The sequence below is a fragment of the Bos indicus genome, chromosome 3 (assembly GCF_029378745.1).
Source record: "Bos indicus isolate NIAB-ARS_2022 breed Sahiwal x Tharparkar chromosome 3, NIAB-ARS_B.indTharparkar_mat_pri_1.0, whole genome shotgun sequence".
NCBI classification, from domain to species: domain Eukaryota; kingdom Metazoa; phylum Chordata; class Mammalia; order Artiodactyla; family Bovidae; genus Bos; species Bos indicus.
In genome coordinates, this window is record NC_091762.1 from 10,586,838 (window position 1) to 10,602,937 (window position 16,100).

The window sequence follows — 16,100 nt, forward strand, 5'->3', positions numbered from 1 at the left end:
AATGAAGTTCGAAGTTGAATTACTTTTTGCTACATCAGAAATATATGTAAATATAGTTGATGATTTTTATTTGTGTTTCTGATCCCTGTGTTTAGAGCCTAAACACACACCCAATTTAAAAAATATAAAACTATTATTGCTAGATTCTAAGTACGATCCTCCATCAGTATCTGTGGGGGATATCCCCCATATTAAAATTCATGGATGCTCAATTTCTGTGTATAAAATGGTACAGTATTTGCAAATAATAGACACACATCCTCCTGTACACTATGAATCATCTCCAGATTACTTACAATGCCTAATGCAATGTAAATTCTATGCAAATAGCTGGTGCATGGTGAATAACCATGGTGAATTCAAGGTTTGCTTTTTGGAACTTTCTGGAATTTTTTTTCCTAAATATTATTGAACTGCAGTTAGTTGAATCCATGGATAGAACCCATAGACATGAAGGGCCAACTGTGTTTACCTTCCAAGGGCTTAATTAAGTGTTAATGACATCTTGATGTGCTGTGCTGAAGAATATTTATAACATTAGAATCTTTCTGTCAATCAGTATGGATAAATTTCAAAAATACATAAATTTAAAATAATACCATATGTTTATAATTAATTGGTGCAGACAGGTACAATACATAAACACGCAAAGGAAAAATACACACATTCTCAGTGTGGTTACTTCTGCAGAAGCAAGAAGGAAGGAAGGGGAAAGAGTGAAGGGAGTTTCAGATTGTATTCATAAATGTTACTATCTTAAAAAAAAAGAGATAGGAAACAATTATGACAAATATGGCATGGCAAAAATATGGTATGTATAGTATTTGTTATACAATTTTATAATTTGGCTCTTTTGTAAATTTAAAATTTTCACAGCTGTTATTTTTTGTTTTTAAAGGTAAAATATCAGGTGAATTTTGAGTGATTGTTTTTATAGTTCTTATTTATGTGCTATATTTCAATATGAATATTCCTTACAACCCATAAATTTAACCAATGATGACTTAAAGATAGAAGTTAAACAGATACATGACTGATGGGAAAAAAAAGAGTGTAAAATGACATAATGGTCAAAATCGCCAAGTCTCTTGCAGTGATGAATTCTCAGGGTGGTTGAGTCATGAACAAGCACATCAGATCATAGCTGACTTCCAGACCTGCTCCACTGACTTCCACTGGGAGGTCTTCAGCAGGTTCCTTTCTAAAGGAACAAGGTCAAGGGACTTCTCTGGTGGTCCAGTGGTTAAGACTCTGGACTTCCACTGCAGGATGCACAGGTTCCATCTCTGGTCCCACAAGATCCCAAATTCCTCATAGCATGGCCAAAAAATTTAAAAATAAAGGAAAAAGGCCAGAGGTGACCTACATCGTGAACTATGTCAGTTTTCTGATGAGCTTCCAGTCCTTCCTATTTCCACGTCCTATTTTCAGTCTTGTCCCAAGATACGGCAGCCCAGACAGTAAGTGTCAGTGAGGCTGTACCCTGAGGAAGACATTGAGTCTGTTTTCTTGTCTTTTCTTGCTCAGTCTTCCTCAGGAGAAAACAGGGAAATGCTGGCAGAAGTGCTCAAGGAGAAAACAAACATTTTTCTTCATTTTTCTGTGCATTTATCATCTAGACTTGACCCTAGTCAGCTAGAGAAAGAGCTTGTCTTTGGAAGAAGGGCATAAGAAGCCGGGTGTTACGTCTCCCCTTGCTAGGACACTGCACTCACTGACTGTCCTTCAGCTCTTGGGATTTACTTAGAAGGGAGGCACAGGCAAGTAGGTACTGAGTCCAGTAGGGCGGAAGCTCCCAACCTAGAAAAACCAGGGAGATATTGAAGGGTTTTTAATGGAGGGAGACAGTTAGAGTGGAGACAGGAAGAAGTGGCAGAAAAATGTGGGAAATGGTTTTTTGAGCACCAGTGATCCTTATGGCCAGAGAAAAGAGAGCTGGCTTGGCTGCTAGGTGGTAACACTGTTATCTTTAGTTCAAGAGAACGAGAAATGGTCTGGGGCCTACTTGCCAGAAGGAAATCAGCCTTGACTATTATTCTTCAGTTTCTGGTTTAGGTTACTTCCATGTGAGAAGTATGGTCATGGAAGGAGCAGTAACTTTAGTTCAAAGATTCAGCACCCTCTGCCTCACTTTTTTTAGTTGAAGTATAGATCATGTATAATATTATATTAATTACAAGTGTATGATATGGTGACTTACAATTTTGAAAGGTTATATTCCATTTATGCTGTGTTGTCACTTCGGTCATGCCTGACTCTTTGAGACCTATGGACTTTAGCCCACCAGGCTTCTCTGTCCATGGGATTCTCCAGGCAAGAATACTGGACTGGGTTGCTGTGCCCTCCTCCAGGAGATCTTCCCAACCCAGGAACTGAACCCATATCTCTGGTATCTCCCACATTGCAGGCAAGTTCTTTACTCACTGATCCACCTGGGAAGCTCATACTCCATTTATAGCTATTATAAAGTATTTGCTGTGTTTCCCATGTTGTAAAACATATCCTTATAGCTTATTTTATATCTAACAGTTTGTACCTCTTAATCCCCTACCCCTTTATTATTGAGTGACTTTCAGGAAGTTAAATATTTCTTGAACTTTGGTTTCCTCATTTATAAAATAGAAACAAAAAAAAATGCTACCTCACAGAGTCTTTATGAAGATTAAATGAAATTGGTTATGAGATTAGATATTTAAAATGCTATAAAAATATCTGTAGCTAAAAAAATAAATAAATAAAAGATTTCTCTTCTCCTATAGTATAGAAGTAATTTTATGGTTTCCCTCCAGATATGAGTTCTGACAAGAGTACAAATTCTATAGAGAAACACAGAAAAATAATTAGGGCATTCTGAAAATTTCATTCATGATGATCTGGCTTTGAAAGAAAAGCTGGTTTCATCTTCATATGAGGAGTATCCTTAAGAATCTTATTATGATTATCACATCTTAGGGGGAAGAGAAGCAAAGGGTCTCACTGGATATGCTTTGTTTGAAAGGTACACTTTGATTTAGTAAATTATAGATAGATGTGTACTGTCAGTCATACCTAGCCAGAAGAAGGTTTTATTCCTTATATTTCTCTAAAATAAAAACAGATGAGCACACAATTATTAAACTCCCATCTCTATCTTAAAAGGAGATATGTTCATAAGATTTTAATCTCAGCATTTGAGATGACAACTTTGGGGACATTAAGCCAATGGAGATTTGGTCCTTTTCTTATGAAAAGGTGACTGAAGGTTGTGAAGGATGCGACACAAAAAGTGGTATTTACATCAGTCAAGTTTTCTACTTCCTATCCAAATAGGAATTACAAGAAAGACTCAGGAAAGCCAAGTCAATTCAACAGACTATGATTGATACCATATTTATTTATCACCCACCATACCCAACTGTGTGTGGAAAATTCTCTGACTTTGAGGGTAAACTGCCCAGGAGAGCTCTCTTTAATGCTGTCTCTTTAAGGAATAGATCCGAGATTTGTCCTATAGGATTGCATGCTCTTCTCAAAGGACATATGTACCATCTATTGTAATGACATCATCAGTATGAGCTATGAGAGCCAAAGGGAAGTATAGAGTCCACAGCCTTTCTTCATTACCCTCAACAAACAAACTTGTCTAAAGATTTCCCTGAAATTGAGTTGATAGACCGAAACAAGTAAGATAGGAAAAAATATCCTCATAGGGTCTTTGATTCCTCTATCACATATAAATAAAATATGTTTTTGTAAGTCTTATGTAAACTCCAAAATACAATAAGCTCTATGTGGAGATAGAACATATGGTAAACATAAGTCATGAAGCTGGTGGGATAATTTTCATCTTATCTCCTGTTGACATTGTTTAGTGTACTCATTCTAGAAAAACCCTGCACTCCAACCTGTTACTAAAGCCTCTGTTCTGCAGCACCCAGTCAAAGACAATACAGTTTTTCAACATCCACATAAAATTGAGGAGCATGGTTTGCCAGTTGGGCTTAGAGAGGGCATTGTCAAGCCCCTCGAAAATCCTTCTGCCTCAGTCCGTCTGTGCCAACTGAAATCAACCTCTGCCACCATAGAAGTCCTGGGTAGAAGAGGAGCCCCAAGTGAAAACGAGATGCTCAACTGGATAGAAAGAAAAGATCGCCCTGGGGCAGGAGTGGGATTCTTTTAGAGACAAATTTGATAGAGTCAGTTCTTTAAGGGAAAAATTTGAGATTAGTCCTATAGGACTGTATGCTTTTTTCAAAGAAGATATGTACCAGCTGTTGTGACGTTGTTGTTGTTGTTTTTCAGTCGCTCAGTTGTGTCTGATTCTTTGCAGTCCCATGGACAGAAGCCTGCCAGGCTGCTCTGTTCATGAGATTTTCCAGGCGAGAATACTGGAGCAGGTTGCCATTTCCTCCTCCAGGGGAGCTTCATGACCCAAGGATTGAACATGCATTTCTTGTATCTCCTGCATTGGCAGGCAGATTCTTTACCACTAGTGCTACCTCGAAAACCCTGGAAGCTACTGTGACTACATCATCACAAACTGGCAGGTTTTGAGGTTTTCTTTTTATTCACATAAGTTTTTATTTTTATATAATTTCAAATTTACAGAAAAGTTGCAGGAATAGTACAAAATTTTCCATATACTTTAAACAAATTTATTATGGTAAAAGATGCATAATATAAAATTCACTATTTTATCCATTTCTATTAATAAGTATATATCAGTAGTATTAAATGCTTTCATGAAGTCATGTAATTGCCACCACTGTATGTTTTCTGAACTTTTCATCATTCCAAACGGAAACTCTATACCAATTAAACAATAATTCTCTTGTTTCTCCCTCTCCCAACCCCTGGTAAAGTCTACTTTATATTTCTACAAAGTTGCATATCCTAGGTACTTCACATAAGTGGAATCATATATTTGTCCTTTCTTGTCTGGCCTATTTCACTTAGCAAGATGTTAAGTTCAATCCATATTGCAGCATGTATAGAATTTCATTTTTTTTACAAATGAAAAATATTCCATTGTATGTACATGCAACAGTTTGATTACCCATTTATTTCTTCATGAACATTTTGGGTTGTTTCCACCTTTTGGCTGGTGTGAATATGCTGTGAACATTGGTGTACAAGTATCTGAGTCCTTGTTTTCATTTTTTTCTAGGTATATGCTTAGGAGTGAAATTTCTGGATTATACAATAATTTATGTTTGAGTTTTTTGAGGAGCCACCAAACTGTTTTCCACAGTATCATTTTACACTTCCACCAATAATAAATAAGACTCCAGTTTCTCCAAATCCTCATCAATACGTATTATTTTTCATTTTTTAAAAAAATTTTATCTATTAACCATGTTAATGGATGTGAAATGGTACCTCATTGTGGGTTTAATTTACCTCTTCCTGATGGCTAGCTAGTGATATTGAATATCTTTTCAGATACTTATATTGGCCATTGTTTATCTTCTTTGGAGAAATTTCTATTGAAACCTTTTGTCCATTTTTGAAAACTATACATATGTGTATATATATGTGTGTATATATGAATACATACATATATGTATATTTGTACACATACATATTTACACACATACACATATATATACATTCTAGATATCAACACTCTGTCAGATACATGCTGTGCAAATATTTTCTCTCATTATGTGGGTTACCTTTTCACTCTTTATATTTTTCTTTGATGCACAGAAGTTTTAAATTTTGATAAAGTCTGGTTTGTCTATTTTCTCTTTTGTTGCCTGTACATCTCATGCATATCCAAGAAGTCACTACCAAATCCAATGTCACAAAGATTTTTTTTCTGTCTTCTAAGAGTTTTATAGTTTTAACTCTTATACTTAGGTTCTTGATTTATTTTGATTTGTGTTTTGCATATGGTGTAAAGTAAGGATCTGTTGTATGTGGATATCAAGTTTTCCTAACATCATTTGCTTAAGACTGTCATTTTTCCCTTTGAATCATCTTATTGAAAATCAATGAATTGTATATGCAAAAATTTATTTTTAAGATCTCATTGCTAGGTCCTCATGTAGGTCCTTATGCCCCATATACTTTTCACTTGTATTTCTTAAATGTTAATATTTTCCCATGTTTGCTTTATAGCCCCCACTCCATACTCTCTCTGTCACTCATACACACACACACACACACACATATATAGGTATGTTTATATAATTTTTATCTACATCTTTTTTTAAACTGCTGGAAGACATTTACAGACGTGATGTTCCCTGAATTCTTCAGTGTGTACTTTCTCTTATATTTTCTATTCTCAGTAGAGGTGATGTCACCTTCAAGGGGAAAAAATTGATTCTATGAGAGGGAAAAAAGTAGAAAACCAGAGATACTACATATGACCTCTGGCTTTCCAAAGCTCAACTATATCCAACAAAATCATATTTCCTAGCTTTCAATTTCTCTTTTTAAGGAGATATTAATTTAAATATCACTTTAATTTATCTTTGGCAGACAGGATACAATAATTTTTTAAAAGATTTGAGAAACACCATGTTCTATAATAACACACTTATTGAAATCAGGAAATTAATAATGATATACTATTCTATTGATTTGTTTTGTTTTTACATTTCACCAGTTATTCAATTAATATCTCATAAGACAAAAGAAAATCCTAGACCACCCATCACATGTCATTGCCATGTCTCTTTAGTCTCTTATCACAACAATTCTTCACTTTTTAAATTGTATTTAGTGACACTGACCTTTTGAAGAGGATAGGTCAGTTGTTTCATAGAATGCCCCTTAGCTTAGATCTGTCTGGTGTGTCTTTAAGACTGTATTCAGGTTGTGCCTTTTTGTCGGAAACACCACACAAGTGACACCGTGCCCTTCACAGTGCCCTTTCAGTCCCTTCTCTCTCTGAGTGAGCACTATTCCAAGTGCTGGGTGTACAGCAGAGAACAAGATTTGATTTCTGCCCACATGGTGCTGACATTCTAGGAAGGAGTTTGCAGAACACTGAGAAACGTTACTCATAGAAAGAAAAGACAGGGGTAGCCCTGGAAAAGAGCTTGCCTCGTTCTTTACAGCCCCATTCTATTGGACAAACCCTATTGGAAAAGTATCTAATCCCAAAGGAAAAATCTTTCTGTCTGTCTGTCTCTGTGTCTCTCTCTGAGTACTACAGATGAAGTGGGTTTCTCATGGAGGTGCTGAGTTTCCTGTTATTCAAAGGACAAAATTATATAATGGTTATCATTTGACCTTTGCTGTGAAAGATCCCTTTGTTGGGGAACTGACCTGGTCTCTGTGCCTTGGAAAAATAAAAAAGTCCATCAGCCTTAATAATCTTATCTGTAAATTGGAAAATAAAGACAGTTGGTACTTCAAAGAGTTATTGTAAAGATTAAGTTCAGTAATACATGAAAAGCTTTTAGCTCAATGCCTAGCATTTACTAAGAGCTTAATAATTACTGATTATTATTATAATTTTTAAGAAAAAGACTATTCGCTTAAGTTGTTATTTTTCAAGAAGATTGTTTACTAATCATTTCTTTTAAAAGGACAGCCAGCATGGGAGGAAGCTTGCACTAATATTATTAAGTTGTATTTCAACTATGCCAATTTTTAATTTTAATTTTTACTTATGACCATCAAGGTTACACATGCAATAGTTTCCTAGAAGTACAATAGGTCTGGGTACCCTGGGTCAGGCTGACGTGGGGGCTGTTTCCTTTCTATTACAGTTAGGTTTATGTACCTGGCTAAGCTCTAAATGAACTGGGAAGAGTGTACAACATTAAGGTGGATTTACTAAGAAGCTAATGAGGGACTTCCCTCAAGGTCCAGTGGTTCAGTCTCTGTGCTTCCAATGTAAGGGGCACGGGTTTGATCAATAGTTGGGGAACTAAACTCCCATATGCCCCCATGGCCAAAAATAAATAAATAAATATGCATAGGATTTCTGCTGGCCAAATGAGGAGGGGCCATTCTAAGTAATAGACTATTAGTGGCTCATCAACTCAAAAAAAAAAAAAAAAAAAACTAATGAAACTTAAGCTTCTCCTTCGTTTGTACAGCCCTCTTATAAGAATCCATCTTTTCTCATTGAAATAAACACTCATTTTCATGTACTCAGAACCTGGATGCTTCCCTTGTTGATGCCTGTACAGAGAACTGAGGTCAAGTTCTGGCCATCTGCTTTATTTGATGGGGAAAAAAAAAATCTTGGTTTTAAGAGCTCATCTCAGACTCTTTTCTCAGAACTTCATTGTGTGGCATATAGCAGATAAAATATAAAGGTATAAAAAAATGTCAATTAAGGCTATTTCTTTCTTCAGAGGCTTGCCCTTTCTCTCTGAAACAGAAGGTCTTTTTCTATAGAAAAAAGCCTTTTTTAGGTCACTTTGTGTCACATTGGTTGATCTCCCATTTTCTCTTCCTTCCTGGATACCCCAGGTCACTGTTTGGAGAAGGACAAGTAATCAGAGATTTGAAGCTTTTGTACATAGAAATGCTGTACATAGAAATGACCTGATTTTTGGTGGACTCTGAAAACAGAGAATAGAGGAAAAGGTGTAGACAGAGGTTCAGAAATTTGGCATAGATGATGACTATAAAGAAATGTACAATGAAAGGTGGTAATGAATGAAGACTGTGGAAGAATTTCAAAACTTATCAGATATTAACAATGAAACAATTAGCAGCGTGAGGCTAGCAGTAGAAACTTTCTCTATCTGCTCCTGCTATTAGTTTTGCTACCCCAGCAAGTATCTAGCTGGCTGCTACATTGTGGCAAGTTAGAGAAATGGGCTGGGCTCCTCTTCTGTGTTGGTGTGGGATCAAGAAAAGACAATAGCCACAAGAGGTAAGGGTGCTGCTGCTGCTGCTAAGTCACTTCAGTCGTGTCTGACTCTGTGTGACCCCATAGACGGCAGCCCACCAGGCGCCCCCGTCCCTGGGATTCTCCAGGCAAGAACACTGGAGTGGGTTGCCATTTCCTTCTCCAATGCATGAAAGTGAAAAGTGAAAGTGAAAAGTGAAAGTGAAGTCGCCCAAATGGAATCAAGAAATCAGAATTTGAAGCAAGCCTAAAAATAAAAATCCTGCTGAATTTGCAGAAATTATAAGAGGATTTTAGAGTTCCTGAGAGACTGAATGGTAAGTTTCAATCAATTTTAAGTAAGTATTTGTGTATGTCAAAGGACAGGGTGACCCTGACTAACCTGTGAGATGACCATGTGAACCAGCAAACATTTGACAACCGGGATATGTTTGGTGAATATTGAGACTACCTTCTCTGGGCTGATGGGTGAACCAATGACCATTAGGAGAAGTGGAAATGTGTGATCCACAATCCAAGTGTGACTTTGATTGGTTTCCTGTTGGGAAAGACAAAATTAAACCTACAGTATGGAGAAACAGCATGGACCATGGAAAGAATACCATTCCAAGAGCTGAGGTGACTGAGCCAAGTGCCAGCTCTTCATCTAATTCTGTAAGACTCTGAGCAAGCAGTTCACTTTTTAATTTCTTTACATACAAGATATTCAAATCACTTTCTCTCAAATGTTAGACATCATCTTAGGATTGAACTCTTCCTTCCATTTTTCTTTCTTATAGGACACCCATGTTTCTTTTGTTTTACTTTGCTTTGAGCAGGTGACCTATATTATTCCAGGCATCAATAGATGCTTTAGATCATAGCTATGGCTTACTACACAATTGCACTCATCTCACACACTAGTAAAGTAATGCTCAAAATTCTCCAAGCCAGGCTTCAGCAATACATGGATCGTGAACTTCCAGATGTTCAAGCTGGTTTAGAAAAGGCAGAGGAACCAGAGATCAAATTGCCAACATCCGCTGGATCATGGAAAAAGCAAAAGAGTTCCAGAAAAACATCTGTTTCTGCTTTATTGACTATGCAAAAGCCTTTGACTATGTGGATCACAATATACTGTTGAAAATTCTGAAGGAGGTGGGAACACCAGACCACCTGACCTGCCTCTTGAGAAGCCTGTATGCAGGTCAGGAAGCAACAGTTAGAACTGGACATGGAACAACAGACTGGTTCCAACTAGGAAAAGGAGTACATCAAGGCTGTATATTGTCACCCTGCTTATTTAACTTCTATGCAGAGTACATCATGAGAAACGCTGGGCTGGAAGAAGCACAAGCTGGAATCAAGACTGCCAGGAGAAATATCAATAACCTGATATGCAGATGACACCACCCTTATGGCAGAAAGTGAAGAAGAAATAGAGAGCCTCTTGATGAAAGTGAAAGTGGAGAGTGAAACAGTTGGCTTAAAGCTCAACATTCAGAAAACTAAGATCACGGCATCCTGTCCCATCACTTCATGGCAAATAGATGGGGAAACAGTGGAAACAGTGAAAGACTTTATTTTGGGGGGCTCCAAAATCACTGCAGATGGTGATTGCAGCCATGAAATTAAAAGACACCTACTCCTTGGAAGGAAAGTTATGACCAACCTAGACAGCATATTAAAAAGCAGAGCCATTAGTTTGTCCACAAAGGTCCATCTAGTCAAGGCTGTGGTTTTTCCAGTAGTCATGTATGGATATGAGAGTTGGACTACAAAGAAAGCTGAGCACAGAAGAATTGATGCTTTTGAACTGTGGTGTTGGAGAAGACTCTTGAGAGTCCCTTGGACTGCAAGGAGATCCAACCAGTCCATCCTAAAGGAGATCAGTCCTGGGTGTTCATTGGAAGGACTGATGTTGAAGCTGAGACTTCAATACTTTGGCCACCTGATGCGAAGAGCTGACTCATTTGAAAAGACCCTGATGCTGGGAAAGATTGAGGGAAGGAGGAGAAGGGGATGACAAAGGATGGGATGGTTGGATGGCATGGCATCACCGACTCAACAGACATGAGTTCAGGTGAACTCCAGGAGTTGGTGATGGACAAGGAGGTCTGGTGTGCTGCGGTTCATGGGGTAGCAAAGAGTCAGACACGACTGAGCGACTGAACTGAATTGATGACTTATTGACTCCACCTAATGCCCTAGTTTTCATTGCTATTCTCCAAATATTGTTCTTTTCTTCCCCCTAAATAATTCTCCTTGATTAACCTCAATATATGTGTTTCCTCTGTCCAGAGTATTCCTTCTTCAGAATCTTCCTGATCCTTCATCTTAATTATGTCCTGATCAGTGATGCCTATTGCCACCAATTACCATTGGCAGAGAGGCATCATAAGCTTTAGAGATAACTTTTCTCAAGTATCCAGAAATTCCTACCTATTTTTTGTTTGTTTGAGTTTCAAATGAGTTCTTTGGCTTTGGCAGGCAGGAGAGATGGTGGTGGTAAGGATGAGGAACTATTCAAAATCAAATTTGTGTAGGCTGGCAAACATACTGTTGTTGGCTTCCCATCTGTTAGAACAAAATTATAGGAATTGCTGATTAAACAAATATTTTCCCTTTCAGGTTTGCAGTTAAAACATGAAGCAGCTCCAATTGTGTCAAGCGGCTGGTTTCAGTTTAGTGGGAGTTCCCTTCTGCTTGTTTATATTGATAAGGAGTTTTAGATGCTAAGTGTTTGTAGCATAATACATATAGCATTCTTTTCATTTATTCAAAATACAAGTTTATTCTTATTCTAAATGAAAAGGAATGGGAATGACAGTAACTAACAAGATTCAACCCCTCAATATTGTCATGGGGCTATGGCAGTGTTATATTTGAAACTCAAGGAGAAAACAACTGTGATCCAAACACCTAAATATGCAGGCCCAAAATAAATGAAGGTATTTTTTTTAACTGCCACGTTCACTCTGAAGTCCATCCATCTGCTTCAGCATCCAAAGATTAAGCACATGTCCTGCTTAGCTATATAATAAAGTGGCAAACACGCTGCACCACTGACATCACAGAACAGCTGCCTGTGAACTAGACTCTGACGCTGGGCCCCAGCTTCACTTTCTCACAGGTCATCATCTTCATCCGGGAGAGCAGTCGTCTGAGCAGCCTCCAAATCATGCTCGTACTGTGCTGCCAGGGCTGGGTCCATGACCATTTCTGGTGGGGGCGAGAGCAGGTGTGGCAACAAGCTCCAAGTTAGGGTCTCTGATCAGCTTTCTAGCAAGCCAGAGGAAGGGTTTTTCAAAATTGTAGTTACCTTTGGCAGCAATGTCATAATACTGAAGAGGCTCCTTTTGGTGGAAGATTTTGCCTTAACCTTTCCGTCTTTAATATTCACCTTGTTGTCATACAACACAATAGCAGTATTCTCACATACTGGTACCAGATTTTTATGCCAGTTAGGCACATTCTTCTAAGCAAATCTTGATGTTACATCAAACATTATAATGAAACACTGAACTTGTATATAATAGCCATCTCCCAGTCCACCAAATTTCTCCTGATCAGCTCTATCCCATGCTTTGAACATAACAGGTCCTCTGCTGATCTGGAACACAAGAGGATGGACCTCAACACACAACATGGCTACATACTTCTCAAATTCACCAGTCAGATGACATTTCAAGAATGTAGTGTTTCCAGTACCACTATCACCAACCAATACAAATTTGAACTGAACTTGGAGTTCTTGGGTAGACATCTCAATGTTACACAGCTCTGGTCTCTGCAACCTCATGGCCTCTGTGGCAGGGGAGTGAGGAGAGCTCTGTCTGAGCACATACACACACAAGACAAATAGCATGCTTATGAGAATAATACGTTAATTCCTATCGGAAGAGAATAAACATTAAGTTCAGTTCAGTTTCAGTCACTCAGTCATGTCGACTCTCTGTGACCCCATGGACTGCAGCACACTAGGCTTCCCTGTCCTTCACTATCTCCAGGAGTTTACTCAAACTCACGTCCATTGAGTCAGTGATGCCATCTAACCATCTTGTCCTCTGTCGTCCCCTTATCAGGTCTATGTAAGTAATTCAATTATTTCAGACTTTCTTTCAATATCACCTCTTTCATGGAGCTTTCTTTGAAGCCTCATGTCACACTGAGTTCATCTTCTTCTAAGTCTAAATCTTTTTCTTTTTTTGCCTTTTTCTCTTAATTTGCCCTTAATTGAATACTACTTATTAATACTTGATTTTGGATGAACTGCCTTTTCAACTATAAGCTCCTTTATGAGAAGGACAGCCTTTTATGCAACTGTTATATCCAGGTTGTGCTGTCATAAGTGTATATAAGGCATATAGGAAATACTGAATTAAGTGTTTGGGGGAGTCCAGGGGTGGCATTACTTTTCTTTGACTTTAGTAGTAGTGACACTTTATCAGACTTTCAGAATAGAAATATGTCCAGGTCACCACAGTTAATAGAAGCTTATCATAAGGATAGATGGGAAGGTAAGGAGGAGAGGATAAAGCAGTTAAACCACCAGACCCCACAGGTAACTGGAACATCATTCATTGCTTGTTCAAGATACATCAATAAATGATTCATTTCAAAGTAGGTGCAACGAACCATCAGCAATTCTGCAAGTATTCCATGTGGCTGACAACTCCTTCATCTCCCCTCTCCCATCTCTATCTACTTTTTTGACTACTCTTGACTGCTCGTCCTCTTACTCTCTCCGTATGTTTCATTGATTGAATGATTGATTTAATAAAGATTTGCTGAGCCCTCTCTGTGTGCTGGGTACTCTACAAAGCTTTGGAGAGGTAAAGGAGAGAAACGACATAGGTCCTTTGAACAGAATTTACAGCCCAGAAAGAAAGACAAATAAACTGGTAATTATAGCATTGTGTAGTGAATGCTATGATGGGGGAAACTGAAAGTATAAAGGAAATGCATGGAAGGAGGATTTAATCCAGTTTAAGGGGTCAGGAAAAGTTTCCTGTAGAAAGTGACAGCCAAGATGAGAAGCAAATGAAGAGAAGGAATACAGGTGACTGTGATGTTTATTACAGGCAAAGAGAAGAGTAAGCATGAAGACCTAAAAAGATCATATAGTGTTTGGGAAACAGAAAGTAGTTTAGTATGACCAGAGCATGGAGTATAGGATGGTAAGCAGGGGGAGGAGGTGATAGAAAGCTAAAGAGATAATGCCTGGTCCAGATGCATGGTCCAGATTATTGAGAGTATTAACCATGTCAAAAAAAAAATCTATTCTAATTCCCCTGAAAAGAAGACACTGGAGACTTTCAAGGATGAAAATGACATGATCCAATCGACATTTTGGATACCTTCACATACCTTCCTGTGAACAATTGGAAGAATCAGAGCAAGACTTGACACAAGAGTCCAATTACTGCATTTTTTCAACAGTCTAAGAGAGACGTTAGGTGTAATGAGAAAGAAAGAAAGAAAAGGGAGGGAGAAATATTTAGGAAGTAGCATGCCGGACTCTGGACTTTTTGTATATGAAGTTTGAGAAGTGACTGGTAAGCCTTTTGATGATGCATCTGCCCTTCTCCCTGAGCTAGTCAGAGAGATCTCAGGGCAGTAGAGTCATGCAGCCCAAAACACAGTGCCATTCGGAGCTCTTGCATGGACTATTGAATAATCTCCAACTTCTGGTTCTTGAGGGTGGGAAGGAAAACGGAGATTCTGGTGGGGTGGGGTGGGGAGTAAATCTGCAGAAATCTCTCTGCACCAAGAATAATGGAGGATTTTAGTCTGAGGGCAAGTAAGAGGGTTGCTGAGGACAGAAATGGTAGCAGAAAGCCAAAGTAGCTGGTTCTTGCCTTTTCCAGAAGTGCTGTGGATGACTGGGGAAGACCTAATGCAACCCAAGATGCTCTTGTCCACCATAGGCAGGTGTGTGAGTCACATGGTAAATTGAGGCATTTGGACTCCCCTTCATTCTCGGCTTAATGTCTAGCAGTTCCCTGGGAGGAAATGAGAGTTACACTGTTTTCTCCAGACCAGGGCATCCTAACATTTGAGTAAGGGGTCCTCCTCCTGATGGCTAGTCCCCATTTAGATTGGCCCATGAAAGCTGTTTTTCAGATCTCCATTTTAGTACCTCCATTTTAACTTCTTTTATTCTTCTGTGTAAGCAGGTTTCACTCAAAATAAAGCTATGTTTCAGTCTGGTTATTGTGTAATTCTGAATAAAGATAGCCTCTACCACTAGCAACCACACTGTAATGTTATGTCCTGATGGGTTACAGGCCTATATTCTTATGCTCTTATGAAACTACTTTTTGTGAAACTGAAAAAGGAGGAGAAGGAGAAAGAGAAAGGGAAGAAGAAGGAAGGAGAGAGGGAAAGGAAGGGAAAGGGGGAGGAGGAGGAGAAGGTAAAGAGGAGGAAAGAATACTGCTATTTAAAACTACAGATTCTTTCTGAGGGAAAGGAGGCTGGATCTTGTTAAAAATAATTTGAGAGACCCTGATGGTCTTTTGTGGCACCAGCCCCTGTGCCAAGCACTGTAATGGATTTTGGTACAGCCAATGAGGGCCTGAGGAACTGAGCTTTAGAGAAAAGACTAGAGAGAGTTTTGTTCAGCATTATAAAATGAAAAGAAATAAAAGCAGTTTTGAGGTGGAAGGTGGGAGAGTGGATATGAGACAGGAAACCATGGGGAGAAAGATGGGAGGGAAAAGGAACCAACAAGATGGTGAGAATCCTGTGGATTCACTTAGACGCCTTGAACTTTAGCACTCTTCACAGGAGTGTGGCTAATATAACTTTTAGGACTGGAATGACCAACATTCATTTGTAGGTGTGAATTTCTGCAAAGATTTTTATACTCTACAGTTCTCCCCATCATCCTGAACTTTTAGTAAAATCTGATATATACCATTTATGAGAAGCTTTAAGCAGAATAACGGGGAATTCCCTGGCTGTGCAGTGGTTAGGATTCCACATTTTTCACTGCCAAGTGCCAGGGTTCAATCACTGATTGGGGAACTATTAATAGGATCCTAGAAGTAATCTATGCAACCAAAAAAAGAGGAAAACAAACAAACAAAAACCAGAATAAAAGTGAATTCTCTTTTCCAGGGGAAGCCATGAATAGAGCAGTGTGTTTGAGGCATGAACCCATATATAAATTGAACTACTGCAATGGGAACCAGAGGTAAATATGAAAATATAAACCTCTGAGAATTCAATGAAATCATGCAGCAGGTATTGGGCTTTTCATAAATTATCAAATGGGGATTGAGAAAACTTTTTGAAACCAAGTGCTACCCTA

General features: G+C 38.4%; 1 pseudogene; it reads right to left on the reverse strand.

Moving 5' to 3' along the window:
• Positions 1-11,909: 11,909 nt before the first annotated feature.
• Positions 11,910-12,548, reverse strand: LOC109556972 (GTP-binding nuclear protein Ran-like; annotated as a pseudogene).
• Positions 12,549-16,100: the final 3,552 nt, after the last annotated feature.